This window comes from Mytilus galloprovincialis, chromosome 3, assembly GCF_965363235.1.
Source record: "Mytilus galloprovincialis chromosome 3, xbMytGall1.hap1.1, whole genome shotgun sequence".
NCBI lineage: Eukaryota > Metazoa > Mollusca > Bivalvia > Mytilida > Mytilidae > Mytilus > Mytilus galloprovincialis.
This window is the reverse complement of record NC_134840.1, coordinates 9,796,716-9,817,731: the sequence shown is the minus strand read 5'-3', so window position 1 is coordinate 9,817,731 and position 21,016 is coordinate 9,796,716. Positions and strand designations below refer to the sequence as shown.

The window sequence follows — 21,016 nt, the reverse complement described above, 5'->3', positions numbered from 1 at the left end:
TTTTTCAAACCGTTGCTGTGCAGTTACCATAATATATATATATATTAACTTGCTTTCAAATTCCCATTATTTTTAATTCTGTCTAATTCGAAATATATTTACCAAACAACTGTAACAGTCTGGTTCCCAATACAGTTTTCCATAGGGTACGTTTTTTCGTGTATTTAATCCTCTCTATTTAATTTCAAAATATACCATATTATTATCTTTTATTGTCATTTCTAATATGTTAAATTTCTTGTAGCCCCATTCCATGTTTTCAGGAACTTTTCTAATCAACTCAACGTATATTCTACCTTCTTGTCTTATCCATATACCCTTGCATGTGTATTTTACTCTCTTGTCCTTCTAGTTCCTAATGGTTTACTCTACATTAGGTATCCAAATTGTTGTGCCAATTAACTACAATGAAGGTCAATCAAGAAAGCAGCACTTTGTACTGTTTTGTTCTTTTAAAAGTTTATAGATTCGGGTAATATAAAATACAGTACGGACGGACAATTACCTATCGTTAGGTGCCATTAATTGTCATCTAGATTGGGTATTTTGTTTTTTTAGGGGAGGACTACATTAGGTTATTTTGGTTGCTGTCTTATTCATTTTCAGGCTATGTCTTTTTAGCCATTCTATTGACATTAACGGTACAAATTACAAACATTCTCTCTTCCCCTATTTAGCAATGTTCAAGGTCAAACTTTTTTGAAAGTCCTAATCACCTACACACATTAAAGGGCATATAAACCCAAAACCAAATCCGGGTAATGATTCAGAACTATAACAGTCCATTTGTCACATGTTTGTCTAGTCGTCAAAATACAAAATGAGATACACCAAAAACTATTGTAATGTTTTGATAAAAAGAAACAGTTGCTGGAATCGAATATGATGTAGTTCGACAAATCTTCACCGATCAAGAAACACATCAAAGTTAAATGTTTGCATTGATAGGCCATAGTAAACTTGAACAAACCATCATTTAGAAATTTAAATGTTTGCCTGTATTGGCCATGTGTAATTCCTCAGTTTAAACATCTCCAATGTATCAATTTAATATTGGAGGATTGATATAATTAATTTAACCCCGCGACGTGTTCTTGTGGCTGTCACAAGTCAGTAATATTTTTGCCCTTAAGGGACTTTGTTGTTTATGATGGATTGTTGGTATAGACTGTTAAATTTATTCACTACTTTTCTAGACTCTGTTAAATTTATTCACTACTTTTCTAGACTCTGTTAAATTTATTCACTACTTTTCTAGACTCACAGAATTTAAAAGCTTGACATATTCTATAGACATTTGTCTGATATTGACCCATATGTTGTCTCTTAAATGCCTTTTGCTTAAATTTAAAGGCTTTTTTGTTTGTTTCATTTCTCAACATCTTCTTTTATTGACAATTGTTTTTTTTTAATTACAAAAGACAAACAACAATAACAAAATATAGAACACAAAACTGGCAGATTAGCAACACAAACCCCACATAATTTAGGGGTGAACTCGGAAACTTCGAGAGGGTAAATTATTCCTTTTCAACTAGTGGTTTATTCAAATTTGGGTGTAAGTTGGATTAGTTAATTATCATTGAAGAATAGATGACGGGATTGAATATTCGACAAGCGTGACGACAAGTCCAACATAACCTTTGGCATAAGTGACTCAGATATTTCATAGAAGACAGCAAAATCTTGATGGCGTCCATAAACTTTCCAAGGAATGACTCAAACTTTAAAGAAAAAAAGGGTTGCCTGGATAGGTTACACAGTATCTTAATTTTAAAGCTTCTCTGAGGTGAAAGAGAGCCTTTATAAACCATTTTCTACATAATAAAATGCCTGTTTCAAGCAATGCGCATGACTAGCTTGATTCATGCTGTTTTATCCGCTTATTTGATGTGTTTTTTTTTATTTTGTCATTTGGTTATGGACTTTCCGTTTTAAAATTTCAGTATTTTTCATTTTACTTTTTGCCTGGATAGTCTTTATTGTTTCTTTATTTCAAAGCTTCTCTGAAGTGAAAGAAAGGCTTGCCTTGCTATGCTGTTTAGTTTCTTTATTTCGTTGTTTAAAACCTCTCTGTGATGAAACCATTCCTCAGTTCTTAAAATAAGGTAAACAATTCCATCAAGATTAAAACCTGTTCCTTATTAACGATTTTTGGAAAATATAATGGTATACTCAAATTAAATCATAAACATTAGATATAGATTCTATTGACTTGGGAATAAAAGAGTCAAATGTTAAATGGGTATTCCTAACCGGATATAACTATATGAGGTATCTGACATTTCATCCGTCACAGAGTTCTCGTATACTGGAGTTTAACATGCATTTAACATCAAACGTTTTGAATATATATGCGTAAATATTGCATTTAAATTGATTAATAATATTGATTCCTTTTTTTATTACTTGATTTTGTTTTTGATTACGCTTCTGGTGAATTTGATGTATTCATGTTTTATTTTTGTCATTTCTATATCACGTAAAAATCGATACTTTAAAGTGAAAAAAAGAGATTATAAGATAGTTGTCTCTGCTTAACAGTACACGTCATAATAATGTTGATAATTCATGAATTGTAATGCCAACTTTAACAGAAACCAGTAATAAGTCAAATTATACGACAGCTATGTGTAATTATAGTGCTTTGATAGCTCCAGTACTAATACTAAAAAGAAATTCCATCTAACAAGTTTTATTCTTGGCTTCATTACTATTTTCATTTATAATTGACTCTGATTTATTATGAAACATATCTTCTAAAGCTCCGTATTCTTTCATAGCGTAGGGAGAAAGCTTTCACACCTGTCGTTCGTTGAAACACAAACACAGCATACTTTTCATCCTCCGCAACAATTGGGAGGTAGAGATACCATGTTTCATAATATAATGAATATGTTTCCTTTAGACAAATTGTTAATTAAGGTAATTTTTTCCTCTTTATTCGCACATGTTGTTTGTATCTTCGTGCTGATTGATTCCTCGCGCTTATTAGAAGAACGTCTGCTTTTTGTAGAAGGAAAGTGCGCGTGAATAACAGACGAACATCATTGACTCTCTTGTGGATGGAACTGTCCTTGTTACTCTCTATGAAAGGTTTTCTGTGATAATCTATTTATTTTCCTTAGTTTAGCAAGCCATTATGACTTTGATCATTGAGATGTATGCACATTTAGTAGACTACTTTGATGGTAGCTATTTCCTTTATTGTATAACAACTCTCGAAGTTCAAGGCAAGCTTGTTACAGTTAGTCAGTAACAATACATTATAAACTATTATTTTCAAAGTTAAATGTCTGAAAGGATTTTGAAAAGTCATGTTCCTAATAATTGCTCTAGTGTAATTCTGCAAGTATACATATATAAAAATATCTGGAGTATAATTATTCTAAAAAGACATCTGTCAAAACCTCAAAAAAACAGAAAAAAAAACAACTATTTTTATTGTGGCGACAGTTTATGTATAAATAAAATGGTATTTGACGATGCAGTGTTTTCTACAACAAGACAAGTCAAATAGATGTGTTATATCTAATGAGGCAACTGTCTACCAAAACCAAAGAACAAGATTTAAATATTTCAACATTAGTTTAGATTATACAGCAACAGAAAAGTTACAACCACCAATTAATGAGAAAAGAACAATTGATTATTCACAGCTACATTTTGATCTAGCTGCCACTTCTGGCATCTGATCAGGATTTAGCCAATCAAATTACCGTTTTTACAGCAATGACTTTTAAAAATATGCAGTCACAAGTAACAAAGAAACTAACAGTAGTCGTTTAAATGTTGATGGCGGAAAATTATTTTCGACGCAAGACTAACACGCATCACAAATTATATTTATCTTTCCTGATAGATCAATTTCCGTTTACTCACAAAACATTAATCAATACTGGACTAACAAAAGCAAAAACACATTAAAACATTTTCTCCTTCATGAGAAAATAGCATTTTATCCATCATAAAGTGGTCAATCACTGAACGTTGTTTGGTGGTCACTCCAACATTTACTGCTTCAGTAACCAACGATACAGATACTAATTACGTGATTAAACGTCGGAGCCAATTCCGTATTAGCGACGTTTAATTCGTTTTTAAAGTTTAAAGCACTGCTAGTCATGCGCATTGATTTCTATCTTTTTTTACATAGACTTTTGCATCAGTATGTGCCTAAATCAACCGTTGGGAAAATTCGATTGCTATATCCTAATTGTCAGTATTATATATTCATTTTTCCGGAAATAATTATCCGTCCAAAGTTGATTGCTAGAGAAATGAGCGACTTGGTCAATGAAACATAAGAAGTCAATCCAGACATCGTGGAAGAATGATTAGCTTTGTTTTGTAAATAAATTGTAGAGTGTTGAAATTTCCGATGAGCAAGGTTCGTTATTCAACTTATTTGACATAAAACGAAGTTAAATTCCCCAGTAATGACTACTGTTCATTTCTAATTATTGATGTGACAATTTAATCTGTCCTTAGGTATAAAAGAAAGTTAACAGCCAGTTTATCAGTCCAATGTAAGGTAGTCTGAGGCTGTTGAGAAAATGACAGTTAAATTTTGATCTACATACTGTGCGACAATTCAGCTGTTTGATTTGCAATACACAACAAAGCTGGTGGGCAATCTTAGCTATAAATTGCTGTTCACAACAGCATACATACAATACATACAATGCACTTTATAAAGTTGTTGTAGGATTGTCAATGGTTCAACTCTCCACCAGAGACCAAATGACGTAGAAGGAAAAAACATAGGCCGTCAACAATGAGAAAAACCAATATCGCACACTAAGCTCTAAAGGTCCTAAAATTGACAAATGCATAAGTTTTGAAGATTTAACATAAGTTGGAATATATATATATAAATGTATATTGATACATTATAGCACGTGAAACAAAAATCATGCTAAAAAGCTCATATTGCTGCTTTTCCATTTCATTTATTCCAATTATGTAATTCATGAAGAGGCAAAATGTTGACTTCATTTAAACTGAACTGGAGTAAACGGACAATATCTGTATAAGATAACCAGTCGGTCACTTTTAAATTTAAAAACAATATAGATGACAGTGTTAAAGTATATGCGTTTTATTTGTATGCAACATATAAAACTTGTTTTACTTGTTAATGCAGTGTGACTTTTTTACCATGCTTTTCCAATGCCAATAAAGTGTTGTTAATCGATGAGTAGAATCTGAAATTCTAGAGAAATATGATTTACGTTTCCGTCATTGTAATTACTTGAATGAACTTTGTATCCGTGTTCCCTAAACATCTCCGTCATTGTGATGACTTTTAGAAGATTATGTAATTTTAATTTGTCAGTTCCCTTAATTTCTGAAACATATTGAACAGCTTCAGTTCTAACGGTTTGATTATAGCTTGGGGGTTTTATACATTCACCAGTATCAACATAAATTTAACCTTCCTCCAATATCGCTGTCATTAGAATTAATAGAGAGTGGGTATTTTTGGAACCTACTTGTTACAAAATAAATTACTAATTTGTAGAACATCATTTATTAACAAATGAAGTCCTTCTGTCTGTGCTCAAGTATAAGAAATAATTGACTAATCAAAGCTAACGACAGTATTTGAAGAGCTCTATGATAGTCTATTGACTAATCAAAGCTAACGACAGTATTTGAAGAGCTCTATGATAGTCTATTCAGACCTCTTCATTTCTTTATTTGTTTTGATAAAGTTATCTTATAAAGTACACCGAAGACAAAGTACACGGCTGGTTATGTAAATGCTTATAATATGGTTTTTGTGATACTTGTACCCTTGTACACACGAGGTCGCGGAAACAAGCATAGGAAACAGGTTGTCGTTTGTTTATGTGTTACGTATTTGTTTCTCGTTCATTTTTTACATAAATAATGGGCCGTTAGTTTTCTCGTTTGAATTGTTTTACATTGTCTTATCGGGGCCTTTTATAGCTGACTATGTGGTATGGGCTTTGCTCATTGTTGAAGGCCGTACGGTGATCTATAGTTGTTAATGTCTGTGTCATTTTGGTCTTTAGTGGATAGTTGTCTCATTGGCAATCATACCACATCTTCTTTTTTTATATAGAATTATTCTTAAGAATGGCCGGAACTCGAACTCGTAATAATACGTTCCATCTTTGCAGTAGGATAAATTTATGTGATTTGATTCTAAGTTAAAATGTTTTTAAAATGTAAACGAGATTGCTTTATTATTCAGATGGAGTTCGATTGTATTTTTTATACCTTTAAGTCTCTTCAATCCATTTAATTAATTGGTGAATAAGATGGTTTTATTGACGGAAGAGAGAGAAAATTACACACACATAGTGTTTTGTACTGTAACCGTGCTTTTATGTTGCTTGTACGTTTTAACAACTAATTTATTAGGAAAATTAGTATAGATTCTTTAAAACCGGATACGGGATACATCTGCTGTAGTAAAACAATTGTATTAAACATGCACGTGTATTGAATATACGCAAATTTATTATGATTTTTTGCATTATCGGAAACCATACACTTAAAATCAGAAGACATAAAAAGTTTAGCCCTCGCTACCACTATACAAGACAGTAATTGTTCCAGTTCTCATACTCATAAATGTAAAACAAGTATGGTAAGATTCTGGTAGGGCCACATTTATTTCGTCTTTAAGGAGTTATTTGTTCAAATATTGCCGGAAGTTTTGACAAAATCAATGCGTGGTTGTATACATTTTTGAACCAAGCTATAGACGCACCGAGACCTTAAAACAATCTGTTTGGCTATGTAGAATTTATATAAATATAGGATGCATAAATGTTATTTTTTTGAATATTGTATTGTTCGTATGAGCGTCACTGGTGAGTCTTATGTAGACGAAACGCGCGTCTGGCGTACTAAATTATAATCCTGGTACCTTTGATAACTATTCATACCACTGGGTCGATGCCACTGCTGGTGGACGTTTCGTCTCTGAGTGTATTACCAGACCAGTAGTCAACATTTCGGTGTTGACATGAATATCAATAATGTGGTCATTTTTATAAATTTTCTGTATACAAAACTTTGAATTTTCGAAAAACTAAGGATTTTCTTATCCCAGGCATAAATAACCTTAGCCGTATTTGGTACAACTTTTTTGAATTTTGGATCCTCACTGCTCTTCAACTTTGTAATTGTTTGGCATTTTAAATATTTTGATATGAGCGTCACTGATGAGTCTTGTGTAGATGAAACGCGCGTCTAGCGTACTAAATTATAATCCTGGTACCTTTGATAACTATTAGTCAATCTTTTATTCGCAATTATTCATAGAATCCCTCATACATACGTTATTGACTGTAAAAACAAGATTTTCGATCCTGTGCATATTTCTTAAAATCAGGTTTAGCCATTGACCTATATATTACAACTATCCAACATAGTTCAAACGACGGGAATATATAAATCATTAAAGATATTCGACAATCAATAATGAGCAAGTTAGACCTTAACCATATAGTCACCTATAAAAGTTGCATAAATGTGTATTTAAATGCAATCGGAATTTAAACTTTCATCACAAATTTGTCATACTGTAACCTATTAACTTAAATTCCTTCATTACCATCAAGTAGTCAAATTAAAATGGAATATTTTCCTATGAGAAATGTCAATTACACATTGTAAATTACGAAATCAATTTTGCATTTCAGTAACAAATTATGTTTTTTATTTAGTAATTATAGATGACAATTATTCTTTATTGTTTTATCAAAAGCATATAATTTTCCTTAATAAGTTGATGGAAGAAATTTGTGAACGCAGTAAACTTCAATTGTACGTTATAAATTTTCATCGTCATGCTATTTCTCAACATCAAACACCAATATTCTTTTGATTTAAGAAATGATTGGTTATGAAATATTGTCTTAAAAAAGAATATGTTCAAATTTGTGACTTTCTTGTAAGAAGATTAATAATAACATGCAAAAATGATATAATCATTATCCGAAATATATCCTTTGAACAAAGTAAATAGTTATCCACGAATAACAAAAATTGCATGAAGAGAATGTTGCCATTCTTGTTTTGTGTTGTTTTTTTTTTTTTATCATATCTTGTAACCATCATTTCACAGCGCGGCGAAGTTCCAATGCTATCGAGGACACCGGATGTTGACTTCTACATTGAACAACAATACATAAAAATGTTGAGAATAATACAAGGCGATTGAAGATATAAATATGCATACTTACAGTATAAAATACATCAGTTATATATCAACCATAAAACAGCATACAAATCAGTCAAAATTAAATAAAAACAAAACAAACGTGGTCAACTTGAAGAGATCGGTTCACTCTTATTATTCAAACTTGTCCAGGCGATGTCAGGGTAATATAAATAGATGTTTGCCTTTTTTCTTGACTCGTTTGATTTTCAGTCAGATTAAAATTATTTCTTTGAGAACAGTTTACCATATGTTCGTGTAGGATTGTTTCTGTCTATTCTACCCTCTCAAGTTAAGATCTTCATCTACTTCATTCATTTTGTACTTATCTAAAGTGTTTAAAAAGAACCATTAAGAATATGACACATTTATACATGAGATTTCTATTACGCCATATTTTTTATGTTTGTCTTGACTGAATCTCTCTTGTCATCAATGTTATCCTTTTGAACTAATTATGTTTTGGATGAGGCTTTCCTGTAATAATAAAGACATATATCATTAGTTTACATTTGCAATTACTGCTTCTTCCTATATATATATATAGTAAAGTATAATTACTGCAAATGTATTATAAAGTATCCACTAATTTTCACTTTATTGTTTTTCCCCTAAACGTGGACGGTTTTTCCTTAAGAAACTGATATAAAAATCTATTAAGATGAAAATTGAGAGAACCTTTTACTCTCATTTTGATAATTCTTGGTTTGAAAGTTTGTCCGCTTTTTAAATCCTACCCAACTACGTACGTCAGAGGCCAATATACGTGCAGAATTTATAGAAGTTTACGTATCTATTGACACATTTTATTATGTTGGGATTTCAAGTTTTTCTGTATCATATGAATGTATCATTTTTTTTTAACAAAAGAATAAAACTGAAAACATACAAAAGCATGACAGCTTGACTTGTCAAAAATGGTTATCTGTACCACCCATTTTGATAATCTTATACAGCTATGTTTTAAAAATTATTCTCTAGTTTGTTGCTGATATTCCTATGGTCAAAGTTGAAAAAGGCTGCACTACTTACAAGTCGACACCAGCCTTTAAAGGTTTGGACAGAACTGTACTGTTTTCTTCAAATTGATTAATGAAATATAAAGTAATATGTTTTGCCAAGTATCATAACATGAACAGTGATTAGTGAATACTGAATACTAATCGAGTTAAAGCGACGTTACAATTTAGAAAACCAAAGTCTTTAACAAGCTTCTTTGATTGGATCTCATCCATAACACATCCTATCAGATTTTGTATGTTATTATTATTCAGGTTTTATAACGACTATTGATTTCAAATTACATACAGTAACAAACTGAAGTAAGCGAACTTCTTGAAACTTAAGATAGATTTACACCTGTATATATCATTTAAATGTCTAAAGCTTCTAAGTTAAGATAACATTTAAATATTGGAACATATTTATAAGTGATAAAAGGATATTTCAAAGAGAAGAACTGCAGTTTTATGTGTAAATGTAATTTTTGTATTCATCTAATATCTTTCAAAGTCAGGAACAACCACTGTAATGAGTTTACTAGCATATGTATTGATCATTATCTGTTGTTATGTATGTACAATTGATAAGAAAGTCAGAGGCTAAACCACGCCATAATATGAGAAATAAGGGTTTCATAAAATATAACATTTTGTAAACCTTTTTCAATGATATCGTTCATATAGAAAACAAAAAGTATATAAAATTCACATCACACTTGCATGAGTTCCTAGTGAGCCTGTTATTCAGTGGTTTTCGTTGACTGTTTTCTGTTATATTCATTTTTGCGTTTATTGTTTTGTCAAAATACATGCTTTAGATTTTTTCGTTTTAAATTGTTTCACATTTTGTGTCGGGACATGGTATTTATTGCTGCCTAAACAGTAAAGCTTTTGCTCAGCTTTAATGGCCATAAGGCAACCTTTAGTTCCCTTAATCAATAGAAAATATCTGACTCAATGGACTTTTTTCATACCATACATCCTCATTTTATATTGGAGAAAGGAATTATTGACCTTAACTCCTTTTGAATATCGAAGCAGGAGTTTTTATCAAGTATTTTCAATTCAATTCAACTAAAGAAACGATATCATTATTGTGTCAAAACTAGTTAAAGTCATCTGGAAAAGAAACTTATTATTTTCTTCGGAGAGTCAACGAGGTGCTATGTTTCTAAAGCATACTATTCCGAAGAGTGATCTCTTACACAATAAAACTGATCGGCAAAATACATACAAGAGTAAACAAATCTTAATGAACACATTTGAAATATCTGGGGGAAAACATATTGTTTATTTGCACAAAGCTTTTTGCTATTCTTGTATAGATAAATTAGAAGACTTCATTCCGAGCGCTTATTAAACTTATAAACCAGTCAATAAATTGGGTAAGAGAAATGAGATAGGAACAGGAATAATTAAACCAATATTGTCTGTCGCTTTAGCTGTTTACATAAGGTAATTGGTCTGTTAATGTTCTTACAACCTATGTTTTCACTATTCGTAGTTTAACGCTCCTCAAACTATAGCTGTTTCTAATGTTAAACAGATCATTTACCATTTACAGCTTGTCTGTATAATATCATAAAAACAGCCTATGCACAAATTTGATTGGCTTTTGACGTCAATATTGGTCACAGTAAAATCATGAGATTCCGGACGAATAATAGTCATGAATAGAAACAAATCTATATTACAGTAGATTGGTTAAAGATAAAGTTTAAACAGAGTTCTCTTCTTTGTCAGGCTTTGACATCAACCTCGTTTATAGCTTGAAGACAATTTTATGTATATTTTGATTGCTTTTATGATTGTCATTCTGTATTTCCGATCAATTCCAGAATACTTTATGATTCTTTTACTTATGCTAACATACAATAACTGAACGTCAATCAGACAAAATATGTCGTGTTTGCATGTTAAACGTCTTTTATGGCTAGTCTCACAGTTTTCATGTTCGCGACAGTCTATATCATAAATCACGAGTGATATCCGGAGCTTCTTGTCCATTTTAGTAACAGGGTATCGTGTAGTAAATGGATAATCATCTTAATATAACAAAAGAAAACACAAAATAGGATTTTATATTAGAAAATGGCACGTTGTAAAACAGGGAGTAAATGTTGTTTGGAATACAACTCCATCATGTCTAAGAGTTTCATGTGGTGATTTCATTAATTTGATCTTACTTTACTTCCGTTCGTAGATGACAGAACATGACAGAAACCTTCCGAAACAACTCTGTATAACATGCAAACAATGCGTAAAGTTCTGTCAGACATGCCTGCTTGACCAGCAGTAATTGTATTTATCAAACATGAATCTCATTCCTGTCAAGATGTCATAATAATTCATTTATAACAATCTAATAAAAGTTGTTAAATAATAAGTGGTAACAGCAAGAACACATGTTTATACATACAGTACCCATATTCCGTTAACCATATCCCTTCAGATGAACTATTCACTGAAACAAAACAAAAAAATAGAGTAAATACATTAGCAAACCCTCGTCGCTGAACAATGATCCTATCTGGAAAGCTTTATAATGTTTTGATTTGAATTAACAATAATACGTGAAATTTGAATTCGCTGGTTTTATCTATATATTCTTAAAATGATTACTCCTGTGTCTCACCAATTTCTTTCAGACTTCGCAGAAATGTTTTTTTTTTTTGAAAAATTGTATAAGTTGTAGGAAGTGATTAATAGAGAAAATTACATCTTTGTATGACCTGTATGTAAATCATCTCTGGAATCATTACTTTTATCAATATATAACAAAGTCTTTTATTACTTGCAAATATTTCCGACTGCAATTATGTCATTCGATATAAAAACATGTCAGAAAGAAATGTTGAAGTTGCATAAGAATATATCAACGCTGTTATTATTCTGAGATCAGATAAATAGACTGAAACAGACATAAATTAAAAATTCAGCAAACGATGATATATATATTGTTACTTCCTCAGTCATAAACCTCCCCCCCCCCCCCCCACACACACACGCCTCATCCCAAATCCAAAACAAACAAAATAGGCACAGTTCTAACATTATGAAAAATACTTGTATCAATATTTTTATTCTGTAATTTTTTTTTTAATTTTTTTTCAACTTGCATATTTTCATACGTCAGTTCTTTTCTTTGAACATCGGTAAAATACTGTTGCCTACATGTCCCTTCCTAGTCCAGATTAATCAAGGCTGTCGTTTAAATAAATAAAAATCTAAATCTAAGCACTTGTTTATATGTATATTTGCTGAAATGTCAACCTGTAATGGCAGTGTTTAAATACTGTTGCATATATACTATAAACGCAAATTGACTCACAATCGCAACAAGCGAGGATGAAATTGACATTCGGAATAAAATCTAATCGAATTTTCTCTTGGTTACGTAATATTGTATAGGAACCTTTAGCAATTGACGATACTTGGCGGCTCTGACAGAAGAAATGTTATTACTTCTTTCTCTCTCTTCAGTGATAAGTTTCCAGTTAACTTTATTGCAACCATAAAAATAATAACTAGGTTTTATGTTCTCTGTGGCAAAGTAGGGCTTAGAAAGCACAATTGACTTTTAAGATGTTTTGAATTGTAATAGAAATAAATCATTTACTCAAAACTGTCAAAATTAACGTTTCATATTTAATACCCGTTATCCTAAAATGTCACCGCTTACGTCACATGCATTATGACTAACAATCTCTACTATGAAACATAAATATAATTCAAACATAAATAATGTAATAGAATCGCATCATGTAACGACCATTTTGGATTCCATCCGATTCCGCCAGTATTAGTTTGTTGCTTCGTTTGTCGTCTTAAATATGAGATTTGAACATCGGTTAACAAATGTTGCATTACTTTAACTTCATTTTTGAAATTGGTGATCTCATCGCTCAATAATCCTGACAATAATTCAATAAAGTTTTGAATTATGGAAAACTACTTCGTTAAGTTGGTCTGTTTCAAATTCGGACAATGACATTGGTGGATTTACTGCAGCAAGACTTTAGGAAGACCGACTAGAATTACTCCATTAGATGTATGGTTAACGTCACGAGAATTTTGTTAAACAGACTATATGTACCATGCCAGTGGAGGTTAAGAGCAGGTTTAACAATGTATAATTATCATCCTCTACTAGAACTAGTTTGATTATGGATTTGACACTTATAACTAAGATATGATTATAGCATTCCCTGACTGATTCCAATCAAAAATAGTTAACCTGATGGAGGTCTCCAAGGTTCAAATGTAATTTCTATATTATATGTCAAGTTCTTAGTCCCTTTTAGCTAAGAAAAGTTTTGTATATATCTTACCAAACATCTGCCCTTAAAATCAATTTTTAAATGACAGAAATCATTAATATATAACTGAAGACAACTGTACTGGTGAGTTCCATGACATGGGACAGACATAACGTAAACTCAGATACGATCGATGTAGGCAATTCGAATACAATTTTTCCTTAAGGTTATCAACTTCACCAAAAAATATCAGATCTCTAAATTGTTTTTGTTATCGGTACTTACATTGACTGTGTCCTTTTATTAGATTGAAACATAACTAAATATGTAATGCCTAACACGAAACAGTTTTGAACACTAAAATAAAGGCAACACTAGTATATCGCTGTTAAAAAGTCATAAAGCGATTAAGAAAACCAATGCAACATACATAGAAACGAACCATTAGATAACAACTGCCATATATGGATTTATATCCTGTCGATACAATGAACTCATATTTTGGCATTGCACACTGTCATGCTGTTTTCACATTGTTTGAGCATGTAATTAAGTTGTTGTCGTTTTTTGCTGTCAGTAATATTATTTTTTTTAGTGTATTGTCTTAGAATAAACCAGGACGTTGGTTTTCTCGTTTGTCATGTCGCGGCCTTTGATAACTGATTATTTGGCATGTGTTTTGCTAATACATTTTGTACCCGAATCAACTTTTTCTCCATGTAATTATATTTCCTTTGTCTAAAAACAACATATTACGTGGTTCCATACCTTGAACTGGTACGTAAATATATCCATTGTAAGTCTTTTATTTTTAAATATTCAACTCTCCTACTTTTTTGTCTTCAATATTAGAATAACTATAAATACACGTTTAGGTTAGAAGCGAGAGTAGTTTACTGATTTCTAAATTTTATTTTTGCGTTCCGAACATACAAACAAAGGTCAATCAAAAGTAACGGAGGGAATAACATTTAGTCCGAACGGAGCGAGACCAGTTGCGTCGATAGGACAAGCGCCTTCTGCTATGCGTACAATCACAGAGTGAGAACGTATAATAAAAATACATATCGTCAGTATAACTTGACAAGATGACAGACGAGACTTGGATTTACAAATTTTTAATGCAAATTTTCAGGCAAATAAATAGTTATAATATATTTACATGTTATTACAGTCATTCCCTATACAATATTAGTATTATGTATTAATAAAGTTTGAATACATTGGTACAAAGGTAATTAAAAAAAATTGAAAATATTTAAAGGAAGTCGCCACATTTTTGTAAGCAAAGAAAGAAATCAGCTGAACAAAAGTAAAACAATAAAAACTCGGAATGTCCACAAATCAAGAGACACTACCTAGTATCTTAGATAGGAATCAAATTGATTTGATAACAAAGGCATTGAACAAAAACTGGTATCATTCATAGATGATTTCGATAATACTCATGATTTTATACCACTTGATATGAAAGAATCTGCATATTTCAAAAGAATTCTTTCCTTCAAAGAATGTAAATATTGATGTATGTTTTTTTTTAACATCGATGTTTCGGTAGCAAATCTTTGGTGCATGCTTTTCCCATTAACAGTTATACAAGTTTCCATATTCTCACTTTCGCATCTGACAAACATAATTCGTGTTACTCCAAATCTTTTTGCATCCTGTCTTTCAACTAAATGTACTAGATAACTTCGAATGGATGGTTGATATTGAAACGTTTCTATAGAAATAAACATAAAAACTCAAAAATAAAGATAGTTCTTTGAACTATGGTAGTGAAAGGAATGGCGTGAAGAACCCCTTTGTCATATTATAACGGCTCATATTCATTAACCGCCATAACTATTTCTCTGGCACCTGTCTGTTGTCTTCATCAGAACAGAGAAATAGAGAATTTTGTTATGCTATCAGATTCGCTTCACTTACCAAATACTTTTTTATTTGGAGATTTTTGGCCTGGGTCTTAATGTTGTTAACATATATTGCTTGTTAGATATTCAAGGTGTTGTGTTAAATAGTGCATCTTGATAATTACCAAGCTAAATTAACAGTTGATCATTAAGTCGCAATTATATTTAACCTTTTAAACTCTGCGTTTTGTGATTTGTTTTTTTGTGCAAAGTACTGGTCTTTTAAAATTCAATTCTTTATTTACACTTAGACACACACTCAAAAACAACGCACACAACCATTATAAAAGCAATTTAAAGCAAACTAAATATTACTAGTATGTAATATACATATACACATTCATGGATCTACAATCTGTCGATACCTGTAACTTGGCATTGCACAAGGTCATGTTTTCTCTGGCTGTTTATGACGTCTTTACACTAAATCCATTGGATGTTGGATGTGTACGGATTGATAGTTTAGTCTTAGATGCATGATTTGTTTTATTAGTTGTTAGTGGCTTTGAACTAGCAGTCAGATAACTGCGAGTACTCTCAGATCTGTTCTTAGTGTCTTTTTTTGTCAGGATGTACAAGTACCCGGCCACGTCCAGTTGTATTTTTGTCCATCTGATGAGTTAAGCCTTTTTCAACTGATTTGTATAATTCGTTCTTATGTTGTACTGTTATACCACTGTCCCAGGTTAGGGGAGGGTTGGGATTCCGCTTACATGTTTAACCCAGCCTCATTATTTAAGTATGTGCCTGTCCCAAGTCAGGAGCCTGTAATTCAGTGGTTGTGGTTTATTTTTGTGTTACATATTTGTTTTTCTTTCATTTTTTTTTTTATATAAATAAGGCCGTTAGTTATCTCGTTTGAATTGTTTTACATTGTCTTATCGGGGCCTTTAAAGCTGACTATGCGGTATGGGCTTTGTTCATTGTTGACGGCCGTACGATGACCTATAGTTGTTAATGTCTGTGTCACTTTGGTCTCTTGTGGACAGTTGTCTCATTGGCAATCATACCACATCTTCTTTTTTATATAATCAAAAGAAAATTATAAACATTTGAATGGTTCATTTTTTTCAACTATTTCTTCATTCGTTATCAGTGTTTCTATATACATATCAACATTCGAAATTCAAACTTTATAATAAAATACCCAGAGCTGCGTGTACCATTTATCTTTCGATTAACTTGTATAATCAAGCAGTCAGAATTTAAAACGGATTTATTACTGGTACAAGAAAAGTTTAAATCTACTTAAAATCTACAACGATGGTAGTGGGATGATAACGTAAACACAGTTATCTCTTTTGAATTATGTTAGATGCGTGAGGTAAATAATAATCTAATGTAATCGCGTGAAAACTCATATCACATTTAATAAATAAGATGTCTTCAATGATGTAAAATACTAAATGATAATTTAAATCTGAAGTTGTTATGTGTTTATGTTCTTTCTCTTCCTTGAGGATGCAAACATAATGTCTCACGTAAAATTGATACAATCTAGTTATACTCGCTCTGCCTACTGAATTCTTGGATTCTAATATTCTAGATACATTTGAAGTCAATCCTTTTCAGGGTATAATTATAAAACATGACTTTTGTCTTGATTTTATGAAAATATATTATATTGGTAGATAAATAAGGGAAGGAGTGCTTATGTTAAAAAGTCCATCTTTATGATTACTCAATTGAAACTGTTTGCCGCATTTTTATTTGACATTTGAATTAAAGAACAGATTTGAATAGAACAGTTAATGTCCGACTATTAATCCAAGTACATAAATCCACCTTGCGAACAACAGTGTGGTCGTTGGTAAATTATGGGCGATATGTTTAGCCACCTAGCCAAGCACATCATGGACGATTGTAAATCTAAAGAAACAAATCTATAGCGTATATCATTAACACCACTTTATTTTTTCTCATATATTGTTTTCATTGTTAGCTCGTTTACAACTGAATGCAGCTTTGAAAAATAATGATAAATAAATAAACAGTTGTAAAAGATACACATTGGAAATTACTATACCATCTTCTACTTGAATGGAACTGAAACATTCATGTAACTGTTTTAATGTCTAAGATAAATAAAATAGTTTAATTATTTCTAGAAATTGCAATTTTTATGGCATCATATAACGTCCGGGTTGTTTGTTTTGTATGGTTGACAAATATTGAGAAAACCTATTCAAATGAGTAGTGATAATCTCAATTGATATGTCTAAATGTCAAATGGTATGTTGTCAATGCAAAAGATGCTATCAAAATCATACATAATTTTTCAACTGGAATTGATATTTGCACGATATCATTTGTCTTCACATGTTCCATGTGCATACTCCGAAATTGAAGTGCAAAGACTAAACATAAAATGAATTGCTTCACAGCACAACATCGCGTAATAATTTTGCGACTAAATTTCTTTTCTTTTAATGATTAGATTAAATAAGTTCGGTTATACAATTATAGAACGTCTTTGAAAATGTCAATGTCATGCAGTTAAAGCATTTGTTTTTCTCTTGTGTAATGAATATAGCTCCGTTAGACTTTACAAATTATTGTAAACTAAATGTTTGGGTATTATTTAGTTCTACCAAATTGAAGACTTACGTTATTTTCCATATTGAACTAAACATTTCCTAGTTGTCTTGTAACAGATACAAAGAACGTTTGATTCAGTTGGAACTGAAATTTAAAGATGCTACATACTTCAGGCAAATTGTATTACTATTATATAGAAATAGTGATTCATGATGTTCTTTTGAGTTAGTCACGCGGCAAAATCCAAACTAATCATAGTGCACGTTGTATGTTCTCTAATGGTTTTAAATACTTATAATATCCTTTGTTCAACATGCGAGTCCTTGAATACTTTAAAGTATTTGCTGCCTCGTGTGCTAATCACTGCCTGGTATATTTATCGTAGATTAGAATTTGTTCTGTTGCTACCTTGTATGTTTATTATCTGTTGAATTTTATTCTGTTGCTGTCTTGTTCGTTTATCGTCTTTTGGGGTTTGTTTTCTGCTACTGTCATGTAAAGTCATCGAAGGATTTGTGTTTATTCTGTTGCATTCTCATTTGATTTGTGTTTGTTCTGTTGCATTCTCATTGGATTTGTGTTTATTCTGTTGCATTCTCATTGGATTTGTGTTTATTCTGTTGCATTCTCATTGGATTTGTTTTGTTCTGTTGCATTCTCATTGGATTTGTGTTTATTCTGTTGCATTCTCATTGGATTTGTGTTTATTCTGTTGCATTCTCATTGGATTTGTGTTTGTTCTGTTGCATTCTCATTGGATTTGTTTTATTCTGTTGCATTCTCATTGGATTTGTGTTTGTTCTGTTGCATTCTCATTGGATTTGTGTTTGTTCTGTTGCATTCTCATGGATTTGTGTTTGTTCTGTTGCATTCTCATTGGATTTGTGTTTATTCTGTTGCATTCTCATTGGATTTGTTTTGTTCTGTTGCATTCTCATTGGATTTGTGTTTATTCTGTTGCATTCTCATTGGATTTGTGTTTATTCTGTTGCATTCTCATTGGATTTGTGTTTGTTCTGTTGCATTCTCATTGGATTTGTGTTTGTTCTGTTGCATTCTCATTGGATTTGTGTTTGTTCTGTTGCATTCTCATTGGATTTGTGTTTATTCTGTTGCATTCTCATTGGATTTGTGTTTATTCTGTTGCATTCTCATTGGATTTGTGTTTGTTCTGTTGCATTCTCATTGGATTTGTTTTGTTCTGTTGCATTCTCATTGGATTTGTTTTGTTCTGTTGCATTCTCATTGGATTTGTGTTTATTCTGTTGCATTCTCATTGGATTTGTTTTGTTCTGTTGCATTCTCATTGGATTTGTGTTTGTTCTGTTGCATTCTCATTGGATTTGTGTTTATTCTGTTGCATTCTCATTGGATTTGTGTTTATTCTGTTGCATTCTCATTGGATTTGTTTTGTTCTGTTGCATTCTCATTGGATTTGTGTTTTGTTCTGTTGCATTCTCATTGGATTTGTGTTTGTTCTGTTGCATTCTCATTGGATTTGTGTTTGTTCTGTTGCATTCTCATTGGATTTGTGTTTGTTCTGTTGCATTCTCATTGGATTTGTGTTTGTTCTGTTGCATTCTCATTGGATTTGTGTTTGTTCTGTTGCATTCTCATTGGATTTGTGTTTGTTCTGTTGCATTCTCATTGGATTTGTTTTGTTCTGTTGCATTCTCATTGGATTTGTGTTTATTCTGTTGCATTCTCATGGATTTGTGTTTATTCTGTTGCATTCTCATTGGATTTGTGTTTATTCTGTTGCATTCTCATTGGATTTGTTTTGTTCTGTTGCATTCTCATTGGATTTGTGTTTGTTCTGTTGCTTTCTCATTGGATTTGTGTTTGTTCTGTTGCATTCTCATTGGATTTGTGTTTATTCTGTTGCATTCTCATTGGATTTGTGTTTATTCTGTTGCATTCTCATTGGATTTGTGTTTGTTCTGTTGCATTCTCATTGGATTTGTTTTGTTCTGTTGCATTCTCATTGGATTTGTTTTGTTCTGTTGCATTCTCATTGGATTTGTTTTATTCTGTTGCATTCTCATTGGATTTGTGTTTGTTCTGTTGCATTCTCATTGGATTTGTTTTGTTCTGTTGCATTCTCATTGGATTTGTGTTTGTTCTGTTGCATTCTTATTGGACTTGTGTTTATTCTGTTGCATTCTCATTGGATTTGTGTTTATTCTGTTGCATTCTCATTGGATTTGTGTTTGTTCTGTTGCATTCTCATTGGATTTGTGTTTATTCTGTTGCATTCTCATTGGATTTGTGTTTATTCTGTTGCATTCTCATTGGATTTGTTTTGTTCTGTTGCATTCTCATTGGATTTGTGTTTGTTCTGTTGCATTCTCATTGGATTTGTTTTGTTCTGTTGCATTCTCATTGGATTTGTGTTTGTTCTGTTGCATTCTCATTGGATTTGTGTTTGTTCTGTTGCATTCTCATTGGATTTGTGTTTATTCTGTTGCATTCTCATTGGATTTGTGTTTATTCTGTTGCATTCTCATTGGATTTGTTTTGTTCTGTTGCATTCTCATTGGATTTGTGTTTGTTCTGTTGCATTCTCATTGGATTTGTTTTGTTCTGTTGCATTCTCATTGGATTTGTGTTTGTTCTGTTGCATTCTCATTGGATTTGTGTTTATTCTGTTGCATTCTCATTGGATTTGTGTTTATTCTGTTGCATTCTCATTGGATTTGTGTTTGTTCTGTTGCATTCTCATTGGATTTGTGTTTATTCTGTTGCATTCTCATTGGATTTGTGTTTATTCTGTTGCATTCTCATTGGATTTGTGTTTGTTCTGTTGCATTCTCATTGGATTTGTTTTGTTCTGTTGCATTCTCATTGGATTTGTGTTTATTCTGTTGCATTCTCATTGGATTTGTGTTTATTCTGTTGCATTCTCATTGGATTTGTGTTTATTCTGTTGCATTCTCATTGGATTTGTGTTTGTTCTGTTGCATTCTCATTGGATTTGTGTTTGTTCTGTTGCATTCTCATTGGATTTGTGTTTATTCTGTTGCATTCTCATTGGATTTGTGTTTATTCTGTTGCATTCTCATTGGATTTGTGTTTGTTCTGTTGCATTCTCATTGGATTTGTGTT

At 31.7% G+C, this 21,016-nt stretch overlaps 1 protein-coding gene across 8 annotated transcripts in view; it reads left to right on the top strand.

The window, feature by feature from the left end:
• Window positions 1–21,016, top strand: part of LOC143067158 (neuroligin-4, X-linked-like) — a 245,086-nt gene that overhangs the window by 202,692 nt on the left and 21,378 nt on the right. The gene's annotated exons all lie outside the window — the stretch shown is intronic.